This window comes from Poecilia reticulata, linkage group LG7 (genome assembly GCF_000633615.1).
Source record: "Poecilia reticulata strain Guanapo linkage group LG7, Guppy_female_1.0+MT, whole genome shotgun sequence".
Classification (NCBI taxonomy): domain Eukaryota; kingdom Metazoa; phylum Chordata; class Actinopteri; order Cyprinodontiformes; family Poeciliidae; genus Poecilia; species Poecilia reticulata.
In genome coordinates, this window is record NC_024337.1 from 19848960 (window position 1) to 19856786 (window position 7827).

The 7827-nt window shown below is 39.0% G+C and overlaps 1 long non-coding RNA gene across 1 annotated transcript; it reads left to right on the forward strand.

Moving 5' to 3' along the window:
• The first annotated feature begins 2113 nt into the window (after positions 1-2113).
• LOC108166414 (uncharacterized) lies at positions 2114-7156 on the forward strand. Its single transcript, XR_001776764.1, has 3 exons — positions 2114-2321; positions 3368-6053; positions 6201-7156. It is a non-coding gene; the product is annotated as an uncharacterized LOC108166414 (long non-coding RNA).
• Positions 7157-7827: the final 671 nt, after the last annotated feature.

The following is a 7827-nucleotide window of genomic DNA, read 5'->3' on the forward strand; positions in this document are numbered from 1 at the left end:
CAGAGAAGGAAAACAAAATTCTTGAGAAGAAGCTTCCGAAAACCCCGCTGGAGGAAGCAATAGATAGAACTAAACAAGAGTTTAAAGCAAGGGCCGATTTATCTTCAAGCGCATTAACTCTGGAAAAAAAACTAACCAGGACATTAAAAGGACGTCTGACGAGAMAAGAACAAGAGATGGGAAAACTCAAGGAGCAGCAGGCTGATACCTCCAGGCTCTTAGCCTTCCAACAACAAAGAGAGGCTCTCTCTGCGAAAAAAGCTTTAGAACATACAGAATCTTATTGGAAAGACCTAAAGACACAAATTAAAGACTTAAATTATCATATAAAGGAAATAACCGAAAACAGCAAGAGGGATCAAATTCAACTTAAAGAAGCCACCGACAAAGTGAATAAGGTCACACAATTATACACGAGTGAGAAAATGGGACACGAGCAATTGAAGGAGTCCTTAAAGAACAAAGAGGACAAGGTAGAAAATGAAATTACTTTTAAGAAACCTGCAGATGTCAGCAAAACTGAAAGAGAAGCAAACGATAAACAAGTTCAACCACCAATCCAGAAAAATAAAGTCCAGCTACCAGAAACGAATTTTATATGTAATCGAAAAATCCTGTATCTTCGTGACGGCAAGTTGGAGCCAGCATTTAAAGACGACCTCAAAACACAACCAAAATTAAAACTGAAGCCAACTCCCCCAAGTAAAAAGAAGCCTGAAATCCCGCATTTTACACCAGCAGGCAGGAAGGTTTGTCCCACGGAAAAAGAGCAGAGAAAAATTAGTGGGCAACCTGGCGGGAGTGCAGATGAGAACGATAAAACTCCCTTATTAGACGTTAGAGGCAAAAATATATTATGAGGCGCGTTTGGATGGATGGACAGTTCTAATCATGAAATGATAACGTCCCCATCGACTTACTTTTGTTTTTCCATAACCATCATTTTCTGTTTTAATCAAATCAACTTTATTAGCTCATTGATTAATAACTTGCATCCTTATGTGTACGGAACATTGTGTTTCTTTCGACGACACACTCTTTAAATGGGATGCATAGGTTTTCACCGGGTGCTCCGGTTTTTCCTACCATTCAGGGAAAAAAAGTGACTAGGCTAATTGGTGTCTTTTAAATTTACCTTTGTCTCTCTCTGATTAACTGTTGGAGACACTCTTTAAATGGACACAATCTNAAATTAGTGGGCAACCTGGCGGGAGTGCAGATGAGAACGATAAAACTCCCTTATTAGACGTTAGAGGCAAAAATATATTATGAGGTGCGTTTGGATGGATGGACAGTTCTAATCATGAAATGATAACGTCCCCATCGACTTACTTTTGTTTTTCCATAACCATCATTTTCTGTTTTAATCAAATCAACTTTATTAGCTCATTGATTAATAACTTGCATCCTTATGTGTACGGAACATTGTGTTTCTTTCGACGACACACTCTTTAAATGGGATGCATAGGTTTTCTCCGGGTGCTCTGGTTTTTCCTATGATTCAGGGAAAAAAAGTGACTAGGCTAATTGGTGTCTTTTAAATTTACCTTTGTCTCTCTCTGATTAACTGTTGGAGACACTCTTTAAATGGACACAATCTGAACTAAATGCACAGGTTTTCTCCGGGAGCTCCGGTTTTTCCTACCATTTGGGGGGAAAAAGTGATTAGGCGGTAACACTTTATTTGACAGAGGTGTGAATAAGACTGTCATATCACCGTCATAAACATGAGGAAGTCTTCATGACACTTAAACTGTTGTCATAAAGTGTCATTTGGTAAATCATGACACTTTTAATAAAGTTGACATTATTCAAAATGTCTTTGTTATGACAGCTTGACATTAACCTAGAAATCATTATCTGACATAAATTTGTTATTAAAGTATTACCAATTAAACTTTAAAAATTATGTAGCTTTATGTGGTAATATTTTATTGCTCTGCCATTTTGCTTAGTATTAAATTTCTTAATTTAATTTATCCTTTTACAGCAAGATGTCTACAAAGTATAGAAGCCCATTTCCGCCACTCTAAATTATCCCATTATAATGAGATAATATCTCATTATAATGAGATACACTGTAAAAAAAAACAAAACAGGTAAATGTACTGTAGAATTTGAAGGAATTTTTCCGTTTTTAGTTTTACAGGTATTTGTACCGTATTTTCCATTTTACGCATTGCATCATGGGAACAAGAACCTTCGCGAAGCGCAAAAACTGGTCAGACGACATTTCAAGCTCGATAACCGGACCCTGGAACATATATCTTTTGGACTTCGGTTGGATTAAGAGACGGAGTTACCATTCTGCCACCTCCCTGGTAAAGTAAAATAAATAAAAACACATTCTTTTCTGTGAATGTTTTGAAATATTTGTAGTTGACTTCGTTTGACTTCGTGACACTCCTGGCACAGTCTGTAATTGCAGACTGTTTTGCAGTCTTTTTTTTTTTTTTTTTACAAAAACGATATTTTTTAGAATGCTGTGTTTGCTTGTGTATTATAAAAGTAAAACGCGGTGATTGCTGTATTACTATTCATGTATTTAACAAAATTCAAAGAACCGGCCATTTTTTCAAGTCAAACTGAACTGGGCGCGTGAAAGCTAACCGTTCATGGCGTCATGCTACTTWTGYCTCAATCCTGCTTTTTAAAAATATCAAGCTGCAGTTGTCTTATTTGCTAAACATGATTTGACGTCCCGGTTGTTAACATAAAAGCAGGTGGCCATTTAACTTAGGTAAATATACTTTCCATGCCAAGTTTGGGGTTTTAGAATATGGGAAATGTCGTGGGTGGGGAGTATGGTAGGGTCGAACGAACCTTGGGGGGAGCGGTAGCAGCCGTTAGACCCGGGGAGAACGAACGTAATGTGGGGGCGAAGGGGGACGACGGTAAGACTGGGGTGGCGACAGCTCGTGTTTCAGTCAGCGTTAAATTTGTTGCATGTTCGGTGCTCTAATCAGGCATGTTGAGATTAAGTTATGTTGATAAACTGTTACAGTGGGTCAGAAGCTTCTTGCCTCATATAAATTGTGGATTGTACATACAGATAGTTAATTTTCATATTTCTGAAATAGGAACAAACATCACTGAGAGTAAATAAAAGTGACGTTTGCAAAAAAAAAAATATTCCAATTGGAAGTTTTTACTGAAATGCCTACTTGCAAACTCATTATTGGTTATTGTAGCTTAGCTTAAAAACTATATAAATAGTACTGTTCTAAATTTGTTGTCAGAATAAATTATTTCGTTTTATTGTAAAACAAAAAAAAACCTAATTGATTTAATTATTGTAAGACTTGCATGTTTTGGTGTTTGTATTTCTTTCTCCTTATATGGTTATTTTGTGTCCTCTCCTCAACAGCTGCATCCAGACACTCCTGAACTTTTCCTGGAAAGCAACTAGCAGGGCTTAAAAAAAAATCCTGAGCCTGAAACTTGTAGTGGTGATAGAAATAAACTGTATCATTGCTATTGCCACTTTTTTAATAAAAATTGTCTCTGAATAGTGCGAACAATACAATTAACAAGAAAAACACTCATACTTAACAGTGCATTTTAACTCAAAACAAAATGTAAGATTAACCTTACAGGCAAAAATCCCTCAACAATAAATAAGAGTCCTTTCTGTCAATGATTTTTTCAAGTAATTTATAACATGCAACATTCCCAACTAAATGAATAAGTTATACAAAGCTGGCTAAAGGACTTAATGTTTTTATTTTTTATCATAACATAGTCCTGTAAGAGATCCAAACCACTTCTTTTTGAATTTTTAACAGAGACGATTTTAGTTGGATTTGGAGAAGCGAAATCTTTAATCACTGCTACTTTGGAGGCTGAGGGTGTAGAAAGGACAGTTCTTGTTGACCCAGTAGTTTTGGTTGACTAGAGAAAATGGGTGGTCCAAGAACAGTTTCTGCAGTTGAGTGAAGGATACTAGTTGTTCCAGATGATGCTCTAATGCAACCATGTGCCCAGGCTGGAGCAGCAGAGGGGGCTAAGAGTCTATTTGCCAAGAACACTAGAGGTTGTTTTGGTTGACTTTGATGGTTGACTTAGATGAGCAGGTTGGCTAAGTGCCCTGGAGGAAGTTTGAGCTGCAGACGAGGAGGAGGCTGTGCTTTTGTGATTATACATCCTAAATTTCTCTCTGGCTGGTCCTGGACTGTTCGCTGATGCAGAAGGAGTTTTATATGCGCATCCTAGTAAGACTTTAGTTGAAGCAGCTGCTTCAGTCAGCTTTTTATGCCTGTTTGCATGTTGCATCTCCTTTTTCTTTTCCATCTCTCTCTGATAAGTCTGATATGCTAACAGACATGATCTTTTCAATGGCTGGTCAATAGTCATGGTTGAAGCCGTCCACTGACTAGCCTTTAGGGTGGATTTGATTATTGCAAGACCCTCATACGTCTCAATATTCATTGAGCATCCATCTGTCATCCATTAGATTGAAAGATCCTTCAACAAGTGGCCCCTTTAAAGATGCTAAGCAAAGCTTTTACAAGCTTATTAAGGACAGAAAATCGTTCTCTTCCCTCCTGATTTCTCATAGACACAATTGGGCTCCACCAGCCAACATCAACACTTGATTCCATTTCATTGTAGAGACGTGCCCGAGCAACCAGGTCAGCATCAATTTGGTAAGCCCGTACCTCTTCATCAAGGTTGCCAAGCTCTTCTGGTGCAACAACATTTGGTAAGGTCCTACCCAAGGTATTTAATGCTGTACAAACAGAGTCCTGGATTAGAGATGGACTGAGTGCAGACAGTGATGTGAGTGTACTGTTATTCAGAGGAAGGTTTTTTAGCAGAAACTCTGCTGCTTTCATATATCCTTCTCTAAGGTTGCTGTAGACAGTCGAAACCCATGCCTTCTTTTCAGCGCGTGCGTTGTTTATCTTAGAGAAGCAGTACTGTCCAACACCCAGCCTCTTGTCTGATAAGTGCAAGTCTCTACAACGCACATCTGTTTTCAAGACCTCCTTCACACTTAGCCCAATTGAGTGTGGTTTCATAAACATACTGAGTAGCTCCCTAACCACAGCAAACATCTCAACATGCAATAAGTGCACCATTGGCTTTTCATGCTGCAGCTTCTTCAGAAATTTCAGAAAAATGGGAAGGACACCTGTGGGAGAAAGAATATTTCTGTTAAGCAATTTACTGACATCATATGTGCCACACCTGCATGAGGATGATTTAAGGAAACCAATTGATTTAAAATATACCTAATTGGTTAATATCACTACAAAAATATTGATACATCACCCTATGTCATAAGAGGACTTAAAAGGAAAGTTACATAATAGTAGCAGAAATGTCAAACCCATGTGTGGTACAAGCACACAGACTAGGCCTGTGATCTTCAATTTACTAAAGGCTTTATATGTTCAAGTTGGACATTTCATCTTGATGCTGCAGGTTCAGCCATAAAAATACCCAAATATTAATATTTCATCAATATCAGTAGATTACTATAACACTGAAATGTCCAAACTCTAAAGATCTATCATACATTAAGTCCATTTATTTGTTCCATTTACATGTCCTGCTAATAATCAATAATACTTCTGAAGATGTCAAAAATAACCCTCAATCTTTCATATTCTGTAAAGACCACACAAATCTGTGCTTTCCTATCTTTGTTTGCTTGAGTTCCTGTACAAGAAGCTGCGGTTTGCTGCTGTTGAAGAAGTTCTATTCTTTCCCTTTCCTCAACAGATACTGCGTTTCTCTGAAGTACCTGAGTGATCAGCAATCTGCAGCACACACACACCTCTTAATCAGTAAAATGAAAACTATTAATTGCTAAACAAAACATCATTGAACATTTGTTTTTATATATTTATCACTGTCAAGTTAAAACAGCAAATTTGTGAGTGCATTACCATCTCCACTCAACTGGCACGCGCCTCACAGGAAATCAAGCGCACCAATTTCTCTCACTCAGGCCTTCAGGAGCCTATAAAGCAACTCGGCACACCTGTGTTCTGAATAATCCCTTCAGACAAAGAACTCAGCTTCAAGCTCCTACAGAGACACCACTGGTAGGAAATGAACATTAAATCATTTAACCTGCATTCAGGTTAAATGATTCAGAGGACCTAGTTGATGAAATGGGTTTATGTTTGGAATGTAGTTTGTTTTGTTTGTTTACTATAATCTGTAAGTAATTTTGATTCATTTGTTTGTAGGTTTTCAACCTGCTTGGTGACCACTCTGTGTCCACTCTGACCACTCAAATAAAATTATGGTGGTCTTGTATTGTAAACGGAAGTAATTTAAAGACAAAAGAAAAGAGAAATAAAAGGATGTCACTGAGATGAGTTGTTCCTGCGTCTCTTTGATGGGAGCAAGCCTTTTTCAAGTTTGGGCAGAAGCCGAGGCGGTTTGAAGGGCCCCAAAAACTTGATAGTTGAAAACCAGTTGAAGACCACTTGGAAACCAGTTGGGAACCAACTGAAGACCAGATGACAGTGAAATTCTGATAAAGGAGAGCTTCGACGAACCAACTCAAAGAGGACATCAGGTCATCGCAGCTTTACAAATCCACAATGGCTGAAGAAATGTTTGGAAAATCACTGAAACAATTGAAGCTGGATCGCACCATGGCAAAATCTTCCTTCACCAAGCAAGCAAACTTCCTGAGAAGAAAAGCTTCCAACATGACGGAAATGGAACTGCGAGAGGAGTTCAAAAAGCTAAGCTCTGATGCCAGACATGTAAGTGATTCAAATGATGATTACAAAGCTGGACTATTAGCAGAGCTGGAAGATGAAGCTGGTGAGCTTGATAAACAGCAAGAAGCTGATTTKGAAAAGACTATTAATGACTGTGAATCAAAATTAGAAGAAGTCAAACAAATTGTTCAGTCTAATTTGTGGAAAAAATATGGTCAAGATGAGCTCTATACTGCAATCCAAGAGGCAGAAAAGGCATGTAGTGTTGCTTCTGACATAGAAGTCTTAACTGTGAACAAAAGTGCATATGAAGTGCAGCTGTCTTGTGGAGAATATGATCCAGGAATCTATTAAGTTTTGTGACCTGGGAAATATGGATTCCAGTACAAGAAAGGGACAATATAGAAGACAGAGTAAAACAAATTAAATTGATGAAAAATAAACTTCAAACAAGAAAATCGCAGGCTGCACAGTGGCGCAGTTGGTAGAGCTGTTGCCTTGCAGCAAGAAGGTTCTGGGTTCGATTCCCGGCCTGGGGTCTTTCTGCATGGAGTTTGCATGTTCTCCCTGTGCATGCGTGGGTTTTCTCCGGGTACTCCGGTTTCCTCCCACAGTCCAAAAACATGACTGTCAGGTTAATTGGCCTCTCCAAATTGCCCCTAGGTGTGAGAGTGTGTGTGCATGGTTGTTTGTCCTGTGTGTCTCTGTGTTGCTCTGCGACAGACTGGCGACCTGTCCAGGGTGACCCCGACTCTCGCCCGAAACGTTAGCTGGAGATGGGCACCAGCAACCCTCCCGACCCCATTAAGGGACAAGGGTGCAAGAAAATAGATGGATGGACAAGAAAATCACAGTTTGCCCTAGCACAAACGATTGCAGAGGAGAAGAGTAAATTAGAGTCAGCTCAGGCAGATCTTACACCTTTACCTATACTAGCTCAACCTGCACCCATTGTAAAGATCAGACCCATTTGTCTACCAAAATTCCATGGCTGTAAAAGAAACTTTCACAGATGGAGGAAAGACTGGGAAAGCCTGCAGAAGCAGGGAGAACCAAGTGGCTCAGTTGAAGTGAAAAAGTTTCAGTTGTTGGATAGTGTAGATCAGTGTTTCTCAACCTTTTTTGGGCCAGCGCCCCCCTA